Raw genomic sequence first — 14,808 nt, 5'->3', positions numbered from 1 at the left:
GAAGTTTGAGAGATAGGTCTTAACTGTTAGCAAGAGCCTATCTGAGACCTCCCAAAGCAAAACAGCAGGACACCTATCCCAGCAGAGGGAGCTCAGAGAAGACGCAGCTGTGGCTGACATAGAAGGCTAGGACCAAGGAAGAAAGTTTATTATAAATAATAGTGTTATCAAGAAAAGTAAAATTTACTAGGTGAGTGTTAAACATGCATTATTTTCATTTCTAAAGGTACTTCTGATTGTTTTTAATGGACTTAAGTAATATTTCATTTCTGGTATCTAGAAAGAATTAATATGCAAAGTTTAAAGTTATGTTTTCAAAATATTCAGAGCTAGAAAGGACTGTAGAAATAATTTATTCCATCACATACCCACAAAAACATTTCCAAATAAGAAATGTGACACTCAGGGAGATTTCCTAACTTGCTTAGAGTTAGTCAACTAATGAGTGGTAATGAATGGAAGTATGAATACTCATGAAGTAGATTCCTAGCACACTCATTTTCATTATGCAATGTAGAATCCTTTTGCTAATAAAGAGTTAATTTGCTAGATAAAATCTCTGAAATTGATTCTCATTTTTTAAAACATCAACAACTACTGGTTTTCCAATTTAAGCTTACACATACACAGATCCTTTACCATTCACTAAATTAAAGGGAAAAGCTGCTAATGAATATAAGTCATTTATAGTGATGGTTACTGGTAACATTCTAAACAAATATATATATATATATATATATATATATTTGGAATGCCACACTGTGTATGGCGATATTCCTATCGATTCCATAGGAATATGGAATCCATGGATATAGAGATAGATAACATATAGATATGAGATATAGATTTATATGTAATCAATATATGTAAGTAGATGTACACAATATATGCATGCACGTGTATGCAATGTTACTATATAGCTATTTGTTGTAGATATAATATTAGCTGGTATTTCCCTTGGGGCTGCTCAATCATATCCATCTTCACTTACTAACTCAGCAGTTTCAATTCCATTCAGAAAGAGGTTTCTGTAAAAATCAGACAAACACTGGAAAGGTCATGGAGCTGTCGAGCTGCTTGGTACAAACCCTTTTGGATTTAAGAGTACCAGTCTTTCTTTAATATCCACAATTAAAATCTTGGGTCCAGTTTGCCTCATCTGTAAACTTATAGTCTACTTTTTCTCAGAAATATATGCATATGTTGGTAGATAGGTAGATAGATGGAGAGAGAGAGAAAGAGAGAAACAGGCAGAGACAGAGTCAAAGAATAAAATTCTTTCCTAGGAACATAGAAATTTTTCTGGTAATAGGGGATGCCTCTTGAAAATTGATAGGAGCAAAAAACTATGACAGAAGGTATGGAAATTGCAATTTTCTAAGGCTGGCAAGCTGATAAAGCATGATATGAGCTGGTATCCTCCCACCTAGCATGACAGTTCAGAAGATGGCAACTGTGGTTTCGACACTGATTTATCTGACACAGGATGCTATATTATTAAAATAGAAACAACTTAAAAATACAATCGTGGTTAATTAAATTGTTTTCTTGTTTATGTCACCCAACAGTTGAGCAATTTGGAAGTTTCTCTCAACTGCTTAGTAATCTGCTTTTCCTAGTTATTAACATGATGTATAGTTTCATTTGCTAATTATATCACTATATTTAAATTTCCATTTTTTGTTTGTTTTATTATTTCTCTTAGTCTTTGGCAAAAAATAATGCTTGGCACATAATATGTAACATATGGCTGCATATGTGTTGCATAAAATATATATTGTTACTAAAGTACGTTACATAATGAATATGAATGTAAGTGAGTCAGAAATTAAGTAAGTTTTCAAACTCTTTTTTTCTCCTTAGAAACAAATCTCTTTCCCTAGGCCTTATTTATGACCAGGAATCTAGGGCTGAGTCATAATGAAACCACTTTCCCTGGATCTTAATCACATAACACTACCAAATTTTCTAATGAGAAAATATAATAATACAAGAACTTAGACAGATATGTTAAAGTTAAAATAACTTTTGGACACTTTTGGTTTACACTGAAATGAAACAGTCTATTTCTTCCATAGTCTTCTTCCTTGTAACTCAAAAACATGGACGTAATACAACAAGTAAATGTAGAAAGACCCTGAATGATGAAAAGAAAACAATGATGGCAAAAAAACATGGCACTTGAGGAATGAAAAAATGGTGAGTTCCCCAAATTTTATTTTTGCCTCTCATATATCCGGAATGGGAGAGGACTGCAACCTAGAACCATCTAAAGAAACAGACAAAAAAGACACAAGAAAAACTTGCTTCCTCCAACCAAAAACCAGAAAAATAGTGACCTTGTACAGTAGTAAAGTTTTTGACACCCTAATCCAGCCAGTATCAGTAGAAACACTGCTGCTCCCTAACACTGATATCAGCGGAGCTAGACATTTCCATCCTCTACTTGGCAGCAACAGGCAGTGCTCTGATTACTCCACCAAATTTTTCTCAGTGGGGCCAAGCAAGGACCAGAACTTCATCCTATAAGACAGAAATATGGCTGAATAAGTCACTACAAGGTGGTGCTATTAAACATGCTACTGCCACATCTTCCTCAGTGTAAGTGAGGTCTAATAGAGTGATGAATCTCCAGTCCCACTGTCAGCAATGAGGCAGAATGAGGTGGCATGGGACAGTGCTAGTTAGCACTACACTTCCCCTGTGGGGATCAGCAGGGAGCTGAGCTTCCCTCTTCACCCAACAGTAAGGAGGTGGTGCAATTCTGTGCTCTGTTTTATCAGAAGTAGTGTCAGCAGGCCCCGTGGAAAGCTGAACTTTCATCTTCACCCAGATCTGGATGTTGGTATAAGTGTGTGTGTGTGTGTGTGTGTGTGTGTGTGTATACACACACATACACATACACATTTTATAGGTAAATACCTATTTTATTATATATACATACATATATATGCATGTGTGTATATATATTTATATCAACAGTAGATTGGAGATAACAGAAGAAATGATCATGAACTTGATGATAGGGCAATATAAATTACCTAATCTGGAGAAAAAAAATCTAACAGAGCTTTAGAGACCTGTGGGCCCAAATCAAAAGATCTAATATCCATCTCATTAGAATATCAGAAGGATAAGATTAAAAAGCATAATGTGTGCTGCAAGGCTACAGTTACCAAAACAGCACGGTACTGGTATAAAAATAGGCATGTACACCAATGAAACAGAATAGAGAACCCAGAAAGAAACCCAAATACATATATCCAAATGATCTTTCACAAAGGAAGCAAAAACATCAAGTGGGGAAAGGACACCCTGTTCGACAAATGGTGCTGGCATAGTTGGCAACCCATATGCAGAAGAATGAAGCTTGATCCTCACTTATCACCTTATACAAAAATCAACTCAAGATGCCTCAAGGGCTTAAATCTAAGATCTGAAACCATAACAATTCTGGAAGATAACATCAGAAAAGCCCTTCTAGACACTGGCTTAAGCAAAGAGTTCATGACCAAGAACCCAAAAGCAAATGAAATGAAAACAAAGATAAATAGATAGGATCTAATTATACTAAAAAACTTCCGCAGAGCAAAAGAAACAATCAGCAGAGTAAACAGAAAACTCATGGAGTGGGAGAAAATACTCACAAACTATGCATCTGGCAAAGGACTAATATCCAGAATCTACAAGGAACTTAAATCAGTCAAAAAAAAAAAAAAAATCACAAACAGCAAACAACCCAGAAAAACAAATGATCTCATAACATAGTAGCCAAAGAAAATTAATAGACAGTTTTCAAAAGAAGATACACAAATGGCCAACAAACATATGAAAAATGTTCAACATCACTTGTTATTGGGGAAATGCAAAGAGATACCACCTTACTCCTATAAAAATGGTCATAATGAAAAAATAAAAAAATAGTAGATGTCAGAATGGATGTGGTGAAAATGAAACACTTTTACACTCCTGATGGGAATGTAAGCTAGTATGACCATTATGGAAAACAGTATTGAGATATCTTAATGAACTAAAAGTAGAGCTACTGTTTGATTCAACAATCCCTCGACTGGGTATCTACCCAGAGGAAAAGAAGTCATTATATGAAAAAGATGCTTGCACATGCATGTTTATCGCAGCACAATTCACAATTGCAAAAATATGGAACCAGCCTAAATGCCCATCAACTAACAAGTGGATAAAGAAAATGTGATATATAATACACACCATGGAATACTACTCAGCCATAAAAAGGAATAAAATAATGGCATTCTATTCCAGCAACCTGGATGGAATTGGAGACCGTTATTCTAAATGAAGTAACTCAGGAATGGAAATATGAAATATCGTGTGTTCTTACTTAGATGTGGGAGCTAAGTGATAAGGACACAAAGCTCCTCATATATCATTCATACTATAAGAATGATATAATAGACTCTGGGAACTCAGTGGGGAAATGTGGGAGGGGAGTGAGGGATAAAAGACTACACATTGGATACAGCATACACTGCTCAGGTGATGAGTGAATCAAAAGCTCAGAAATCACCACCAAAGAACTTTTTCATGCCACCAAACACTACCTGTTTCCTCCAAACTATTGAAATACAAAATACAATTCTTAAAAAAGCATAGCATGGAAAATTATTCAAAGAAATAATGACAAAATTTTTCAAGTTTGTTTAAACACATACAGTTTCAAGATGCTGAGAAAATCACAAACAGAATAAACTGAAATACATTAACACTAATATCTACTATAATCAAACTTTTCAAAACTAAAGACAAAGAAAAATCATCGAGGCAGTTGAAGATAAATGACATCACCCATAAGAGAATGAGAGAAGCAGATTTCTCATCTGAATCTATGGAGTCAGAAGGAAGCACATATCATTTTTCAAGTACTTAAAAGAAAATAAAATGATTTATCTTTGATTTTTTTATCAAAAAAAAAAACCTTCATAAATGAATATGCTGAGATCAAGGAAAACTAAAAGAATTTGTCACCAAGCAGCCTACCCTTAAAAAATGGCTAAAGGAAGTTCTCCAAAGAGAAAGGAAAATAATAACTTTAAGCTTTCATTTGTACATCATAGTTGAATCATATACAGGCTTATCAGCTTAACACTATTCAAATGGTAGTTTTTATCAGTGGGAGTTTATTTATTCATTCTTTTGTTTGTCTACTATCTACTAGGCACATGATTGCAAGCTCTTGCCAGGTAGTAAGCTAGGCACAGGGAATACAGTAGTGACCATGAAAGAATTGCCAATTCATGCAGAGAACCCAAACTCTGGTTAGAGAAACTAGTGATAGACAAATAATGATACGAATGTGTATTTATTTATAATTATTCTAAATCTTATAAAAATGAATGGGACCCCTGAGGGTATATGTCAAAAGAAACTTACCTTGTTTAGTGGATGGAGTAGGGGGTGTTTTTTGAGTAAGTGTAATTTAAGTTGATAATGAAAAATGAAGGAAGTAGCAAGGTTCGAGGTGGTGGTAGCAAGTAAGGGTGGAGGAAGTGAATTCAAGGGTAAAGGGACAACATGAACCAGGCCCTGACATGGGAGAAAAGCAGTTTATGGCACTCTAATAACTAAAAGAAAACAAGCACAATGGGAATTTGGTGTGTAATAGGAAAAGTTAATCTTTTGGAATATATAGGACCTGAAAGACATTTAAAATTTTAAACTTTTAATAATGACTTTTATTATTATTAATAAGGACATTAATAACTTTTTAATAATGAAGCTGCTGCCATGTTTAAAATTAGACAGCATTATGGTGAAAATATTGGCTACTGTTTGTCCTTCCCAAAGCACCTTCTTTTTTGCAGTGTTTAAAACAATTGGGTGACATCGGGATTCTCATTCATGGTTGTATTAGTGCTCACACTACTAATAAAGACATATCCAAGACTGGGTAATTTATAAAGAAAAAAAGGTTTAATGACTCACAGTTCCACACGGCTGGGGATGCCTCACAATCATGGCAGAAGATGAAGGAGAAAGGCACATCTTATATGGCAGCAGGCAAGAGGATGTGTGTAGGGGAACTATCCTTTATCGAACTATCAGATCTTGTGAGACTTATTCACTATCATGAGAACAGCATAGGAAAGACCTACCCCTATGATTCAATTACCTCCCACCGGGTCCTTCCCAAGACACATGGGAATTATGGGAGCTACAATTCAAGATGAGATTTTGGTGGGGACAGAGCCTAACCATATCAATGGTTCTCACCTAAAGCGGGTACCATCAGTTTCTTCTCTTGTGACAGAGGCAGCTACTAGAAACAAATCTTCCCAGTGACCTTTTAGTGACTTGTAACACCTTCAACATTTTATTGTCTCATTTTCTGAAGAGCAATTAAATTGATCATTACTTTCTTGCCACCATATATATAGAACTTCTCCTGCAGGATGCTAATTTTCTTAAACTAAGCAAAACAAATAAAATTACACTTAGAATAGTGCCTGACCAATGAGAAAATACACTAATTTAGAGTAATATCTACTACTTACACAAAATTTCCTCAAAGTCCACCTAAAGTGTCCTAGGGGAGCAAGCAGAAGTAACACTACTTATCGATTATACTCCGGTGTCCCCACAAGCTGTGTGTCCACAGATGTCCACTGTTACATCCTGGGGGAAAGAGAGAGAAAAGAAATTTATTCACTTGCCTAGTTTAAGCTGATCGTTCTGTATGCTTGTCTTGTCAAATGCTTTTAATGAAACGTCCTCTAGTAGTATGTGAATTTATTTACTATTTCTAACATTTATTTTTCTGTTTATCTTCTGGCCCCATCTCCTCCTCTCTATCGCTAATAGGCTCATGGACACTTAAATAAACCAAGTGTTATTAAGCACCCTGAATATATCACGCAGTTCCACGTGTCAGATAAGCAAACTCAACTTTAATAGAAACCAATTAATAAAGCCCAGAAACTAATCTATTAAACATGTCTCAGAGTGTTTGAAGGGCACATGCTTATCTCTAAGCCCTGCAAAGAGAGGGTAAGTTAGGCTGATATCTCAAGGGTAATCCACTAGAGACAGTTTAGAAGGAGCAGCTAGTTGTTGGCATTTCCTGCCTTTGTGGGTATTCTGCCTTTTTTGTTTTCTCTATTTCCTTCTTATTCACCCCAAATTCTCTTCAAACCTTCCAAGACCCCTTCAAATGTATATATCACTTATAATATTTATCTCTCTCATTCTTTCCTCTCTTTCTCTAGAAAGTACACTAGCCTCTATGTTGTTAAATCTGACTTGAAAATCAAATTCTGACCTGACAGCTTTATTGGCCTACATCTACTCCTTGACCTCTGACCTCTAGATTAGATCAGTGTGGGGTTAACATGTACTTACCAGGATAAATCCTTCAAGTACCAGAGAGAAATCACAAGAACCTTCTATTTCAAAATAATTACAAAATGATAATGACACCTACATTCCATCAAAGGTAATTGTTACAATTGAATTTTGATTTATTTCTTGTTAATTTAACAAAGTAGACTTTTAAAAAAATTCCACAGTTTTATTTGTCTGGACCCGATTTATCATTATAAGAAAACATGGTAAGGAGTGCAATGATCTGAATGTTCATGTCTCCACAAAATTCATGTGCTGAAATCCTAACCCCTAAGGTCATAGTATTAGGAGGTAACACGTTTGGGAGGTGATTGGACCATGACGGCAAAGCCTTCATGAATGAAATGAATGCTCTTGTGAAAAACGCTCCTGAGAGATTCCTCTCCTCTTCTGCCAGATGAGGACACAGCAAAAAGATGGTCTTCTATGAACTAAGAAGTAAGCCCTCACCAACTCCAAATCTTCAAGCACCTTGATCTTGGACTTCCCAGCCTCGAGGACTGTGAAAAAAAGCCTTTTATAAACTACTCAGTTTATGGTATTTTGTAATAGTAGCCTGAATGGACTAAGGCAGAGAGACACTTAAATACATGATTGCAAACCATAAGGAAAAAGTCATCTTTGAAAAATAGTGAGATTTAAAAATATGGTGATTTGTCATGGAGGTAGACAGTGGAATGATATATATGAGAGACTGGGAGGTGTACATGGTTAGGGAGGGGGATAGACACAGGTTGGTTAATGGGTACAAAAATATAGTGAGATTGAAGGAATAAGTCCTAATGTTTGATAGCCAAATAGCATGATTATAGTTAATAACAGTGTATTGTATTTTCTAAATAGCTAGAAGAGGATGGGTGTGGTGGCTCATGCCTGTAATTCCAGAACTTTGGGAGGTCAAGGCAAGTGGATCACCTTGAAGTCAGGAGTTCAAGATCAGCCTGGCCAACATGGTGAAAATCCGTCTCTACTAAAAATACAAAAAAAAAAAAAAAAAAAAAATAGCTGGAAGTGGTGGCAGGCACCCATAATCCCAGGCTGAGGGAAATACAGAAAAAAAAAAAAAAAAGGGAGAATATCCACAAAGGAAGGAAATGCCAATAACTAGCGGCTCCTTCTTAACTGTGGCTAGTTGATTACCCTTGTGATATCTGCCTAACTTACCCTCTCTATGCAGGGCTTAGAGATAAGCATGTGCCCTTCAAACACTCTGAGACATGTTTCATAGATAAGTTCATGGGCTTTATTAATTGGTTTTTATTAAAGTTGAGGCTGAGACAGGAGAATTACTAGAACCCAGGAGGCGGAGGTTTCAGTGAGCTGAGATCACACCATTGTACTTCAGCCTGGGTGACAGGGCAACAGTCTATCTCTAAAAAGAAAGAATAATAATAATAATAAATAAATAAAAATAAGTAAATAGCTAGAAGAGATGTCCCTAACACATAGAAATGATAAATTATCAGGTGACAAATATTCTAAACAACATGACTTGATAATCACACATTCTATATATGTAACAAAATTTCACACATACCCTATACATATGTATAGATACAATGTGTCAAGAATACATATATAGTGATATTTACACATGGTGGCTCTTTGTACTTTTCAGAATTTCTTAAATTTAAATAAACTTTTAAGATAAAAAGTACAATCCATTCTAATCACATTAATCTTTTTAATTAGGTGCCTACTGTGTTACATGTATAACCAATGTGTTTTCATTTTGCATCTTGCAACATCTCTATGAGATAGCTACTATATTCCCATTTTACATATGAGCAAACTGAGACTCAGGAAGGAGTAATGGTTCAACTAAGTTTACACAGTTAATAAGTGGTGAAACTTTGATAGAAACTTTAATCTGTTTGCATATCCTACTCTGGATTCTAGTTCAATATGATGATATTTTAACTTTTGGCATAGATAGAATTTTGAATACTTTATGATATGATTTTTCAAAAGTCACTAAAATGACTCATAAATTCCAATGATAATTAATACTGCTGAAGATGATAGTCTTATGCCTTAATTATAAATAACATAATTTTTTTTTGAAAACACATGAAAAATGTAAGTTTTGAACATCTAAACTAAGCTGGGTTTGTGGTTTTTCATTTGCTTTTAAAGGACTTTTATATTCTTTGTGATATATATGTAATTAATTTGTTCCTTAGAATTAAGGTAGTCATTTATTCTCACAAAATTTACTGTATATGTAAGAAAGAGCACTACAAAGTATAACTGTAAAATAGTGACTCACTTTATGTACTCATTTTTCAGTTTTGGAAGCTATAAGTAATTTATTACTAAATATTTATTACATGAAATTCCAACTTAGTGAATTTGTCAGTTTTCTTAATATACTCTACTTATGGATTTTCTTTTCCAAATTTATAAATTTAATGTGTATTTAATGTATCACTATAATTATTATTATCATTTCTTAAGTTCTTAGTGCAATCCAACATACATTTATGAGTAATTTATTGTTTAATATTTATTACAAAAAATTCAAATTTACTGAATTTATTAGTTTTTTTAATACACTCTACTTATGGATATTTTTCTCCAAAGTTAAGAATCTTATGTGTATTTAATGTGTTACTATAATTATTATTATTGATGCTTAGTAATAATTATAGTACAGTAGGTGCTCACAAATGCATATTGTACACCAAGAGCAGGGCTAAGGCCAGTGAACACAAAACATACAAGATAGTCCCTGGTGTCAACAAAGTAATGGCCTAATTCTAATACATCGTACAAAGTAACAGTTACAAATGGGAATTTTCTGAATCTCAATAATTAATAATGATGTGCTAAGCTACTGATATGACTGGCCAAAATTCTAATTTTCTAATTTTATTATTCATTGTGTAGCAACAGGTTTCAAATAGGGCTCTCTATAAAATGAATTAAAAAAAATCCTTTTCTCTGTACCTTATGATATTTAGTGTTCACTGCCTATGATCCAGTATCTCTTAACTTTTTTTTTTTTTTAGATAGGGTCTCACTCTGTCACCCAGGCTGTTGTGCTGTGGCAGGATCTCGACTCACTGCAGTCTCCACCTCCCAGGCTCAAGCAATCTTCCCACCTAAGCCCTCCCAGGTAGCTGGGACCACAGGCATGTGCCACCATACCTGGCTAATTTTTGTACTTTTAGTAGAGACAGGTGTCTCATCATGTTGTCCAGGCTGGTCTTGAACTCCTGAACTCAAGTAAGTGGCCTGCCTCAGCCTCCCAAAGTGTTAGGATTACAGGCATGAACCACCATGCCCAGCCTATCTTTTAATTTTAACTTGTATCTTTGGTGTTTCTCCATCCTAGGATTCTGCCTTAAAATCTTTGTCCTGTCTGTAGATTCCCTGATTCTACTTTTTGATACACAAGGCTGACGGCTCACAACGTTGTAATGCCAATTCTTCAGGTCTCTTTGAATTTTTCTCTGCTATTAAGGACATTTCCACTTCTACTTATCTCGACTCTATAACAACAACACAGTATGTTCTAACTAATCATTAGTAACTAATGATGTTATCTAGTATTTGATAATAATTGCATGAGTACTGAGGAAATCCTCCACTGTGCATAAGTGGCTTCTCTGGACGGAACAGAAAAAATATGGCACCAAGAAAGACAAAGAGAGAGAAAGGGAAAGAGAAAAGAGAGAGAGAGAGAGAGAGAGCCTCGTTTCCCATTGCTAAATATTGTAATTTTCACCAAAAATAAGTGGTCTTGAGAACAGTACAGAGTTCAAATCACGATGCTAAAACTTAAGAGATAGCTTCATTTAGATATATGTTTGAAAGTGTTGCCGAAATTTCTTGCGTTGGAAACTTAGTCCATGAATTCATATGTTGTTTGGAGGTGGGGCCTTTGGGAGCAGATTAGTGACTTTGTAAGACCTGAACTGACACGCATGCTCTTGCCCTCTTGACATGTGATGTTCTTTGCCGTGTTATGATGTTGACAGAAGTCCCTCATCAGATGCTGGTGCCATTCTCTTGGCCTTCCCAGCCTCTGGAACTATGAGCTACATAAATTTCTTTTATTTATAAATTATCCGGTATCTGGTATGGATTGAATATTCCTTATCGGAAATGCTTCATTTTTTTTTTTTTTTGACTTAAGAATTTCGTATTATACTTACTAGTTGGGCAGCCCAAATCTGAAAATCTCCAATCCAAAATGCTCCAGTAATTATTCCTATGAGCTTCAAATCTGCACACAAAAACTTTTGAATTTTAGATTTTTTGATTTGTGATGTTGGACCTTAGTCCATTTTCTTAGCAACAGAAAATGGACTAAGTGACATAGTTTGTTCTAATGTGTGATTTATATTGAGTATAATAGTATCACTGTCATATATATTATGATTATTGTAATATAAATTCAAACTTTCAATTTAAATGTTAGTTTATTAACCTAGTACTGTGTACCATAAAACCCAAATCTTTCAGTAGCAATGCTAAAAAGCAATAGCATGGGATAGTAGAAAGAGTGCAGGATTGAAAGTTTAGTTTGTCCATAAAATGAGATAGTAAGCTTACATTACAGATAAAAATAAAATCATTCATATTAAGTGATTTTGTATAATCCAATAGTATTTTTAAATTTAATTAAGTAGCAGGTAGTTTATTATAAAAATAAGAAATTAAGTTACTTAAGTACATTGGAGTAATTCTTATCTGGAGAAATATCTTAGTTAGGCTGGGCGTGATAGCTCATGCCTGTAATCCCAGCACTCTGGGAGACTGAAGCTGGAGGATCACTTGAGCCCAGGAGTTTGAGGTCAACCTGGGCAATGTAGTGAGACTCCATTTCTACAAAAAATTTAAAAAATTGGCGAGGGAAGTGACACACACCTGTAGTCCCAGCTACTCAGGAGGCTGAGCTAGTAGGATTACTTGATCCCGGGAGGGCAAGGTTGTAGCGAGCTGTGATCACGCCACTGTACTCCAGCTTGAGTAACAGAGTGAGACTCTGTCTCAAAAAAAAAAAGAAATATCTTGTTATATGAAACAAGTGTGTGGAAGTCCTCCTTTTAGGTTTGTTGCAAGAATATGATAGCTCCTTGATTCTCTAAGATGTAAAAATAGCATATGTGAAACTACCCCAGGCTGAGAAAATTGGTTTCACTTTGATATCCCTCAGTTTCTACATTTATGTTAAGTGTACTACCAGAAAGATATGCTTGTTTATTTTTTTGTAAGTGGGTCTATAATAATGTTTAGATAATGTAATGAATGGAATATGTCCGGTATCATGCACATTAATTTCTCATTTTAACCATGACCTTAAATGCAGTACAGCTGATAAAAGTATAAGAATGTGAAGAGAGCACAGAAGAAGAAAAAAGTCAAAACAGCTAATATCTGATGCATACATGAGGGAGAAAGCTGTTCTTGCAATTGAAAAGCTAGAAGAGATTTTGCAGTCATTGCATTAGGATGTAATAGCTCCCAAACAGAACCACAAAGTGGAACTTGTTCATCTAGAACAGCACATAACACACCCTGAAAGGATCTTTACAGCTGCTAAGAAATTTTGTAGTCAGAAAGATCAGCTACACCCTTGAGACTGTGAGAAAATGGGGAAACATATCTATTCAAAAATCACATAGCTGTTGAAAAGGAAAGGGAGCTGGAAACTTAACACTTTGCACACCTTTTTCTGAATTATTGAGGAATATCTATTTTACTATAAAATTTTTGACTTCATCTCTCTCATTGTTTGTCTATAAATTCAATATATACTGTAAGTGTTGGTTATACAAATGCTATCAAGTTTCATTTAGATAGAGATTAAAACTAAATAAAATTATAGTATTTATCCAATTACGCCTGTGGATGGTTTGAAGATAAATCTGCCAAAACTGTAAGTGTAAATCCTTCCTTATTTATTTTGTATTTCAGAAGCAAAGCAAATGGCACATTTTTACTAGTAGGGAAAATGACACATATCTGACAGGTGAAATTAGCAACATCTACTCAGTTCAGTTCACTAAAGCTTTACTGTATAGAAAGTGCTACCTATAGGACTCTGCACAAGATACTGGTAACACACAGATGAATAAATAGGACAACATCCTTGTCTACGTAAAGCTCATATCCTGGTAGGAATTAACAGAGAGGACGATGATGATACGTATGTTCCAACTATGTGGTTTACGCAAAGTATATATATCCACTTTTAAAGGTATGTAATTTATATCTGCTTTTAAAGGTATGTAATTTTTATTGCTCGTGCGAACAAAAAAGTGATTTGCCTTCTTAAAAAAATAGCAAAAATCCTCAATAAAATACTGGCAAAGTGAATCCAGCAGCACATCAAAAAGCTTATCCACCATGATCAAGTGGGCTTCATCCCTGGGATGCAAAGCTTGTCCAACATATGCAAATCAATAAATGTAATCCATCGTATAAACAGAACCAAAGACAAAAACCACATGGTTATCTTAATAGATGCAGAAAAGGCCTTTGACAAAATTCAACAGCCCTTCATGCTAAAAACTCTCAATAAATTAGGTATTGATGGGACATATCTCAAAATAATAAGAGCTATTTATGTCAAACCCACAGCCAATATCATACTGAAGGGGCAAAAACTGGAAGCATTCCCTTTGAAAACTGGCACAAGGCAGTGATGCCCTCTCTCACCACTCCTATTCAACATAGTGTTGGAAGTTCTGGCCAGGGCAATCAGGCAGGAGAAAGAAAGAAAGAGTATTCGATTAGGAAAAGAGGAAGTCAAATTGTCCCTGTTTGCAGATGACATGATTGTATATTTAGAAAACCCCATCGCCTCAGCCCAAATTCTCCTTAAGCTGATAAGTAACTTCAGCAAAGCCTCAGGATACAAAATCAATGACAAAAATAACAAGCATTTCTATACACCAATAAAAGACAGAGAACCAAATCATGAGTGAACTCCCATTCACAATTGCTTCAAAGAGAATAAAATACCTAGGAATCCAACTTACAAGGGATGTGAAAGAACTCTTCAAGAAGAACTACAGACCGCTGGTCAGTGAAATAAAAGAGGACACAAACAAATGGCAGAACATTCTATGCTCATGGATAGGAAGAATCAATATTGTGAAGACGGCCATACTGCCCAAGGTAATATATAGATTCAATGCCATCTCCATCAAGCTGCCGATAACTTTCTTTACAGAATTGGAAAAAACTACTTTAAAGTTCATATGGAACCAAATAAGAGCTCACATTGCCAAGATAATCCTAAGCCAAAAGAACAAAGCTGGAGGCACCATGCTAGCTGACTTCAAACTATACTACAAGGCTTCAGGGGCCAAAACATCATGGCACTGGTATCAAAACAGAGATATAGACCAATGGAACAGAACAGAGCCCTCAGAAATAATACCACACATCTACAACCATCTGATCTTTGACAAACCT

The sequence above is a fragment of the Colobus angolensis genome, unplaced genomic scaffold (assembly GCF_000951035.1).
Source record: "Colobus angolensis palliatus isolate OR3802 unplaced genomic scaffold, Cang.pa_1.0 Scaffold16, whole genome shotgun sequence".
Lineage (NCBI taxonomy): Eukaryota > Metazoa > Chordata > Mammalia > Primates > Cercopithecidae > Colobus > Colobus angolensis.
The sequence above is the reverse complement of the archived record's forward strand: the minus strand, read 5'-3'. Positions refer to the sequence as shown.